The sequence below is a fragment of the Pyrgilauda ruficollis genome, unplaced genomic scaffold (assembly GCF_017590135.1).
Source record: "Pyrgilauda ruficollis isolate IOZ18807 unplaced genomic scaffold, ASM1759013v1 scaffold78, whole genome shotgun sequence".
In the NCBI taxonomy this organism is placed as follows: domain Eukaryota; kingdom Metazoa; phylum Chordata; class Aves; order Passeriformes; family Passeridae; genus Pyrgilauda; species Pyrgilauda ruficollis.
Window position 1 is genome coordinate 1,578,775 of NW_024529710.1, and position 8,735 is coordinate 1,587,509.

Consider the following 8,735-nt stretch of genomic DNA (forward strand, 5'->3'; position numbering starts at 1 on the left):
AGTTGAGAAAAACAGGCTTACGCAACTTAGTTTGCATAAGTGCAGTGAGTCATTCATATTTTATTTTTGCGTGCTTCTGTGTGTGTGTGTTGTATCACTTTATATAACCTGTCTTTGAGAAAGTACTACTGTGAATACTAAGAATATATTTCTCCTATAAAATAAAAAAAGAAATATGCCTGGTAGGAAGGTAGCTGCTTCTTGGTGATGTCTCCTCATAGATACTTTTCTTCAGGAGGGCACTTTGGTGATTCTTCCTAAAGTTGTGGTTCTCCAGTGGCAAAGTTTACGATGTGTAAAGAGAAGACCAGGTAGCTCTATGCTTCTCTTATAGTAAGCAGAGCTGAGAGTAACTACACATGATAATGGTGGTTTTACATGTATGTATGTATATGTGTGTACATATATATATATACACATATACATATACATACTCACACACACACACACACACACATATATATATATATATTTATATATATATACGTGTATGTGTGTGTGTGTGTGTGAGTTTCAAGTGTATGTAGTCCTTTCAGCAACAGCAACTGTAGCTTCTGCTTCCTACCACCTAGGGAAGAGTGAAGCTTCCAGAGCAGTGCACCTCTGTGCATTGCTGAAATAAACTTGAGGCTTAAATCCTTCATATAGCTATCAGACAGGTATCTTTCATCAGGCTTGCTTACAAAGAAGCTGGAAGGCTTCATCTTTTTTGACATTGCTTCTCTGCTCTTTATGATCAAATGTACCATGAACATCTGGCTGCGCAGAGTCTATTGTTTGGAAGGCAGTTACAGTATTAAGTGTCAGTACTCTTTAAGTGCTAGAATTGCTATTTTATTTTATTTTGTTGTTATATGTTTCAGTTGTGTTTTTCTTTGATGTCTGATGCTGTGACTGTGGCATGGAGCTCACTGTTAGTTTTCCCAGAAAGGAGGAATGTTGTCCATGGTGTAGAGGTAGGTGCATAGGTCTTCGTTCCCCATGACTCTTCTGAGTCTTGCCACATTTCTCCCCAGCTCTCTCCTGTGCCATCATTTTTCCTGATCTGATGTGCATCCTCCTCGTCCATGCTAGAAATCCCTGCTGGCATTGAAAGTTCTCCACAACAGCTTCATGCTGATAACTTCCATGCACACTCAGAAATCCCTCCATTCTGCTCTATTGCCCTGTGTTTTACCAAATCAGATTGAGGACTTCTTTCTTTCTGTAACCCAATTCTTATTTCCATTAACACACATCACAGTTTTTATTTGATTTCAGTGCTATACTACATTTGATGCAAGTAGCAGTCTTAAAGGCAATATTTTAATGACTCCAATAATCACTAAAACAGAGAAACTGTGTGTGCTGTCCAATGCAGAGATGTTTGCAGCTGCAAAATAACTGTTCTACTACCTAGCTGGCAGATAAGAAGTATCTGGGGTCCGCAGAAGTACCACGAAACATGTGGCTACTCTTTTGAATTTTCTTTGGTAGTGTACTTAAATGAGCATTATTACATGAGAATAAAAATTTAATTAGAATCATAGAATAGTTAGAGTTGGAAGGGATGATAAGATCATCTGGTTCCAATTCCCCCTTCCATGGACAGGGACCCCATCCACTAGACTAGGTTGCTCAGAGCCCAGTCCAGCCTGATCTTGAACATTTCTGGGGATGGATAACCCACAACTTCTCTGGGTAACCTGTTCCACTGCCTCACACTTTCAGAGTAAAGCATTTCTTCCTAATATCTAATCTCAGCCTACCCTCCTTCACCTTAAGGCCGTCATTCCCTGTTGTTGTCTTCCTAAATGTCTTTGTGAAAAGTCCCTCTCCAGCCTTCCTGTAGACCCCCTTTAGGTACTTGAAGGCTGCTCTAAGGTCTTCCCAGAGTGTTCACTTCTCTATGGTTGGAGAGGTGCTCCAGACCTCTGAACAAATTTGTGGCTCTTGTCTAGATCTATTCATGTCTTTTTTCTGTTGGGGACCCCAGAGCTGGGTGCAGAGTTCCAGGTGGAGCCTCACCAGAGTAAAGCAGAGGGGCAGAATCCCCTCCCTCGTCTTTCTGGCCACGCTGCTTTGGATGCAGCTGACAATGCAGATAGTTTTCTGGGTTATGAGTGCACATTATTGAATCACATTGAGCTTTTCATCCAGAAACACCCCCAAGTTTTTCTTCCAAGGTCTAGTCTCAGTCCACCATCATTAAGAAATTGGTTTCATGTAAGGAATTTTAGTACCTGTCTAGCTTCAAAAATATGAGCAGATTTCATCAATATACTTACATATGTAAAACCAGCCATGCACTTAGATTCCTTGTTTGATTGATCTTCAGAAGAACAGCAAAACTGATTTGGTCTTTAATCCAATTAACATTCCCGAAGACAAAAATACTGGGTAGGAGTCATATACAGTCAGATACAACTGTTTCCTTCAACAGCTCCTGAAAATAAGGCATCTGCTTCAATCAGCAGATAATAATTGGCATGACATCTGGAAATAAGAAGAATCTCTGAATTTGTGGAACCCTCTACAAATTAGAAAAAAATTCCTACTTACACACACAACAGCTGTAATTGAAAGTAACTGCATAAATACCCTTTTGCACACGGTTGGGGACAATCTCTACACGGGCGTAGTAGTTATTCTCAGCACTGCTCGATTGCTTCAAACAACACCTTGTACGAGCAGGCAAATAACTAAATCACCTGTGCCTTTGTATTAAACTGACCTCAAATGTTAGAAGTGAGAAATGGGAGGCTCTTTAAAATAAATTACATCTATTTTTTTAACATCTATTCCTTTGTTTCTCATCAGCCCTTTGTCCCTAATGGGTGTTATCCCTGTGCACTCTTTTATACCCATGCTGCATTAAGTCAGTTACAGAGTCACAGAACGGGTCAGGCTGGAAGAGACCACTGTGGGTCATCTGGTCCAACCTGGAGCACATGGCATGGGGTTGTGTCCAGATAGTTCTTGAATATCTTCAGTAAGGAAGACTCCACACCCTCTTTGGGCAAACTATACCAGTGATTGGTCACCTGCACAGTCAAGTTCTTCCCCAAGTTCAGGTGGAGCTTCCCTTGTTCAGGTGGAGTTTTTGCCCCTTGTCCTGTTGCTAGGCACCATTGAGAAGAACCTGAATCCATCCTCTGACAGCTTTCCTTCAGATACTCACAGACATTGACCAGGTCCCCCCTCAGTCACCTTTTCTCAAGGCTGAACAGGCCCAGCTCTCTCAGTCTTTCCTCATAAGAGAGATGCTCCCTCATCCAATAATTTGTCCTCGTAGCCCTGCCCTGGACCCCCTCCAGTAGCTCCATGTCTCTCTTGTACTGAGGAGCCCAGGACTGGACACAGCACTCCAGATGTGCCTCACCAGGGCACAGTAGAGGGTCAGAATCACCTCTCTTAAGCTGCTGGCAAAGATCATCCTAATCCCATTGGCCTTCTTGGCCCCCAGGACACACTGCTGGCTCGTGGACAGCTTGTCGTCCACCAGGACCCCCAGATCCTTCTCAGAGCTGCTTTCCAGCAGCTCAGCCCCAGCCTCTGCTGGAGTTGTTCCTCCCCAGGTGCAGGACCCTGCATCTACCTTTGTTGAATTTCAGATGTTTCTTCTCTTCCCATCCCTTCCACCTGTCAAGGTCCTTCTGAAGAGCTGCACATCCCTCTGGGGTATCAGCCATTGCACCCAGCTCTGTGTCATCAGTGAACTTGCTGAGGAGGCATCTGTTTATTCATCCAAGTTATTGATGACTAAACAATATTGGGCCCAGTGTGGAACCTTGGAGGACACCGCTAATGGCAGGCCTTCAGCTAGACCTTGTGCCACTGATTACAACACTCTGAGATCTGCCATTCAGCCATTTCTCAATATACATTGTCCATAGAAGTCAATAATCTAAGTCAGCCATCTCAATGTACCACATACAGTACCAGGAATTTTAAAAGTCTTGCCAGAAGGTGAATGTCCATTTGCATTAAAGGGTGGTCCTGTAAATTCTTTGTAGAGTGCACTTGTGTGCACTCTGGACATAAAGATAAGAGACTAGAGAATTGGGGTGGGCTGAGCACACGAGATCATATGATCTATTCAGGGAAATATACCCTCTTTCTTAAAAGTCATTGAAGCTTGAGTTGAAATTAAACATTTGCTTCCTGCTAATGCTGTTTTGCAGATTTTTTCACATACTTTAGTGAAGAATCAAATATTTTATTACTTACAGAAAGAAATAATTAACAGCCAGAGCATTAAAGAAAAGAATTAAAGCTTTACAAGGCTCAAATTAATCTTTCTGAGTTTTTCTCTTGCACGCTCATCTGACTGCTTGAAAACCAGTCTCTAGAACTAAATTTTTAGCAACAGAGTTTTAGAAATTTCACAGAAGTTCATACAAAACAAGCTAACTTTATATAACCATGATAAAGTAGGAATAATTACACTTTAAGTAACTCTTATGATAAGTTTTCTGATGCCTGGAGTAGAAATCTGGGTTACAACTTCACTGAGCAATAATGTAAGACATCAGTACACTGCTTTATTCCAGATGAAGTAAATAGCCCTCATTCTACCAAAGTCAAAGGAGTGATCCTGCTCATAGCCTCAAGTTTATTCTGAGCTTGCCTGAACTTTGTCAGTGATGTGTTTTCTCTGCATAAACTAGAAGTCTGGTTAAGCTTTTTAATGCATTCTTTACTTACTGACTTGCCTTTGCCTTCTCTTCATCTTAATGGATTTTTTTAATATTGCCTTTTGTATGGTTGGAAAACTAATCCAATCTATTTTGGATATCTGAGAGTTGAAATTTATATGAAACAGTATGTCCTTCATCTTAACCAACTACCTTGAGAAGTCATTGCTACTGTTTTTAAAAGTACATGGCCAACAAGTCAAAGTAGCAGAATAGCATGGGGATCAATTAATTACTAAAGTTTCTTATAAAGCTTCTTTGGGAAAATTTCAGAGAACCATGGAGAATATCCTATCAGAATTGAGGAGAAGAGGATTGTTTTCCATATTCTTTGAGAGGATTTTTGGCACTAAGGTAGCCTGGGATGCAGAAGCCACCCCATGCCAAGCTCCTGCAAGGTTATCAGGTTACATCAACAGCATATTGGAAAGCAGGTATTCAACCTTACCAGCCTTACTCTGGGTCACAGGAATGGACTTGAAATAATGCGTATGGAAAGTCCTTTTTAGAGGTATGTGGGAGGGCAAAAATAAGCTTCAGCAAGCTATTATTGGAGACTTCTTGAACCACTGTTTTTATTTGTGGGCCAAATACTGCAGTAATTAAGCAGCAAAATGAAGGGAATATGCTTTGCTTTTAGTGGAAATTAACATTGGTTTTCTCCAGGCATTCAATCACTTAACTCAGTTGTCTTTTATGTTATTCAAATATGATACACATTAGTTAAACATAAGTGGTTGAAGAAGCTTGTTGCAGAATGCCTCTTGAGAGAGAAGTATGTTATAAACATTTCTACTAATGGAATATTTATGTTAATGTAAATTAACTCCATAAGGGTGGCAAACCCTTTAAAAGGTGAATGTGATGTTCCTGCTGCACAGTGATGCTTTTATTATTTTGTTACTTTCACAGCACAAGGAGTGGTTCTGCTCTAGCCATCCAGGAATTTTCAAATGCAGATTTGGTGACCCTCAAGAATGCAGGCCTGTCACACAATGAAAATATAACTCAGAATGGTATGGTGCTGTAGACAGGAAGGATGTTTACAGAAAAAAATTGAAAGAACTGTGATCTGAGAAAAAATGCAAAATGAAGTGAATCTGTAGGAGAGCAGAGCAAAACAAAGAGCTACAGCTAGCAGGTAGCAGATTTACTGAGATTGATAGTGATAATTTTGAAGTGATCAGTTGCCAAGATTATTAGGAATAAGAACCTAAGAATGACAAGAAAGACTACAGTGATTGTCATCTCTGTTTGATATAATTCAAGATATGAGCATTTCCTTAGAGGTATGAGGTCTGACAAAAGTTGAAGGGATGCAGGAGACTGGTAGCAGACCTTGCCTCGAAAGCATTCCTATTGATATAGCTGAATTAAAGACCCAAACACTTTTCAGGGGGCGGAAGCAATGGCTTTGTAATCCCCTCTGGATAACCTGTCTGCAGTGTCTCAGCTTTTGTATTTTCATCTGTATATATACATAAACATCTATGCATATGAATGTGTGCACACCTGAATCCTGCTGTGAGGGAGGGTTTGGGCACAAGAGCTTTAGAGATGGTGGAATGGAAGAAATGATTGCACCATTCTTTGGAAGATGGTGCAGCAGGCAAGAGTGGCATGACAGTTTTAGTAGTCCCCAGCACTCTCCCTCTGCTCTTCTGCGTAAGAAAAAACAGAGGCCCCGGAGGTTAGGAAAGGGCAAAGACCAGTGAAGTTGTGCCCGAGGTCTCTGAGCACATGGGGATTTGTCCAGCTGCCTGTTTTGAAGTTCCTATTTAGCAGGTAAGTTTTGAAGTTCCTATTTAGCAGGTAAGGACAACCTGCTATCTTCAGAGATTTTTTTTTGCTTGTTTTTGCTGTATGCAAATTTGTTATTAAAATTATTTCTACTGCACAAAGTGCTCTATCAACTGTGTTCTATTAATTCAGGAATGGCAGTGATAAAATCTAGTTCTTTCCAAAGAATTTGTTATGCCACATTTCCCAAATGGGATCAGATTACAAAGACAGTTCAGCTCCCAGTTAGGCTCTTCAGTGAAGTGGTTAGATTTTTGACAGCACTCAGCATCCAATGAGCCTGGTGTTCATTTTCAGGAATGGAAGCTGGTGAGCTCTTCTGAAAATGTAACCTTTTGTACTTAAATATTTGTGTGTTTTCTCCCAATCCCATTTTCCATGAAGTTATGTGATTTTTTTTTCTTTGTTATTTTCAGAGTTTTTTCCCTTGTTTAATAAAACTAAATAGTTCTGCAAGTGTCCCACGGCATTTCTGTGCAATGGGATTTTCATATTTTTGTGATTATTTGTTCATATTTTTGTGACTTTCCTTATATTTAAACCCCATGTGTTCATAAATAAGTACACAAAAGAAACCACAAATACCATGATGAGTTATACAGTAGTGATAACTCCAAGTACAAATACTAAATTTAAAATGTAAGTTGTTATTTGTATAGCAAATTAACATGAATGACTGATGAATCACAGTAAATCCACAAACACATGCTGAACTGGGATTTTTGCACATGTAAATCCATTTGCCTTAACGCCTTGTTCCTTGGATAATTATGACAGTTTTATGTGACTTACATCTTTCCAAGAACTGCAGATGACTTTCTTGCAATGGAAATCAGTATGGTGGCCTAACCCACATTCAAGAAAAATCTGCAAGAGAGGAATATTTAAAGATCCTCTCAGTTTCAGGTGTTATGGAAGCTGTTATCTTCCAATTACTGATGAATACCTGTGAATACTTAAAAATACGTACATCATGTGGCCAGACTGGCATGCTGGTGATGCCAGATAAATCCAAGATACCTCTGAATCATTGCCCCACCAGTGTCATCTTACTTATCGAATAGTCTCTGTTGTTGCCTTTCCACACTATCTTCAGCCTGACAGCTCTGCTTCCAGTCTTCATGATGCACACCGTGCCTCTGGCATTGATGCTGCACATCTGTCAGGTTCTCCCTACACATTGATGCCATTTGTGAGATTCTCATTCCTACACTTCCCAAAGACCTGCTTTCTATACTGTGCCGAAAAGGTACTCATTGCTGCATTAAATGTTCTCAGCAAGAAAAGCCAGTCATGCTTTCTCTTGTTCCATTCTCCTTCCTCATGTCAGCTGTCTGACTTTTATCACATTACCTTTGTCCTCCCTCTGTGTGTCAAGTTGACTTCTGCAATTTGGATGAACAAGTAGCAACTCTTTTCCTTCCCACTGTAGCATGTCTGGCATGTTCTGGAGTCTTAGTTTTGATATAGATAATGATTAATACTTTCAACAATTCATGAAGTGCTACTGGTCTGTGTTAGATGTCTTAGTGGTCTCTATTTAAGTCCTACAAATAACTAGCTTGACAATAAGAATGGTCATCCTGCAAACAAAGTGAAGGTGAGCAACAAGCTGTGACTTCTTTCTCTAAACTATTTTGTAAGTGTTACCTCATCTTCCCATGCCACCCCCTTCATGTATTCACATACTCATTGCCTTCTTGGTCTGACTCTGAGCTCAGTGTCCCAGGGACTCTTTATGCTGGTATTTACTGCTCCACACTATTAGTGCAGTGTTCTGTAGCTTGCATCCTTGCAGCGTTCCTGATTGTGATGTTAATGAATAGCTATTCGGGAAATAATAATGGCAAAGGTGGCATGAGATGGAGAGGCATGGAAGCATTATGCTGATCTTTTTCCCTGGAATTGGTGCCTGGTGTAATCAACAGAAAGGGGTGGGTGGGACAGGGGTCTTCAGTTGCCCCATTCTCAGCTGAGCTCTGTCTGTTTCATGTCTTTTGGAAGGATTTCATTCCTCAGGACAGTCTGTCTGTCTGGCCCCTTTTACAAACACTCAGATCAGTTTCAGCACATGAAAAAAACATGGATTTGGTTGCATGGATCAGGGGGAGAGGCAGCAGTACCTAGCTCCAGCAGAATGCTAACCTTTCCTTCCACTGTTCTTCTGCCTTTCTCCCTCCTCCTACTGAGCCCTGCAGCGAGATTAGCGATCAGACTGTAAATTCCCCAAGTACAGAAAGTAGTAAACCTCCCATCCCC

The 8,735-nt window shown here is 40.7% G+C and overlaps 1 long non-coding RNA gene across 1 annotated transcript; it reads left to right on the forward strand.

Annotated features, from left to right (window-relative positions):
- Positions 1-846: 846 nt before the first annotated feature.
- On the forward strand, positions 847-6,437 carry LOC121363952. The gene is made up of 3 exons (XR_005956804.1): positions 847-956; positions 4,950-5,110; positions 5,589-6,437. It is a non-coding gene; the product is annotated as an uncharacterized LOC121363952 (long non-coding RNA).
- The last annotated feature ends 2,298 nt before the right edge of the window (positions 6,438-8,735 follow it).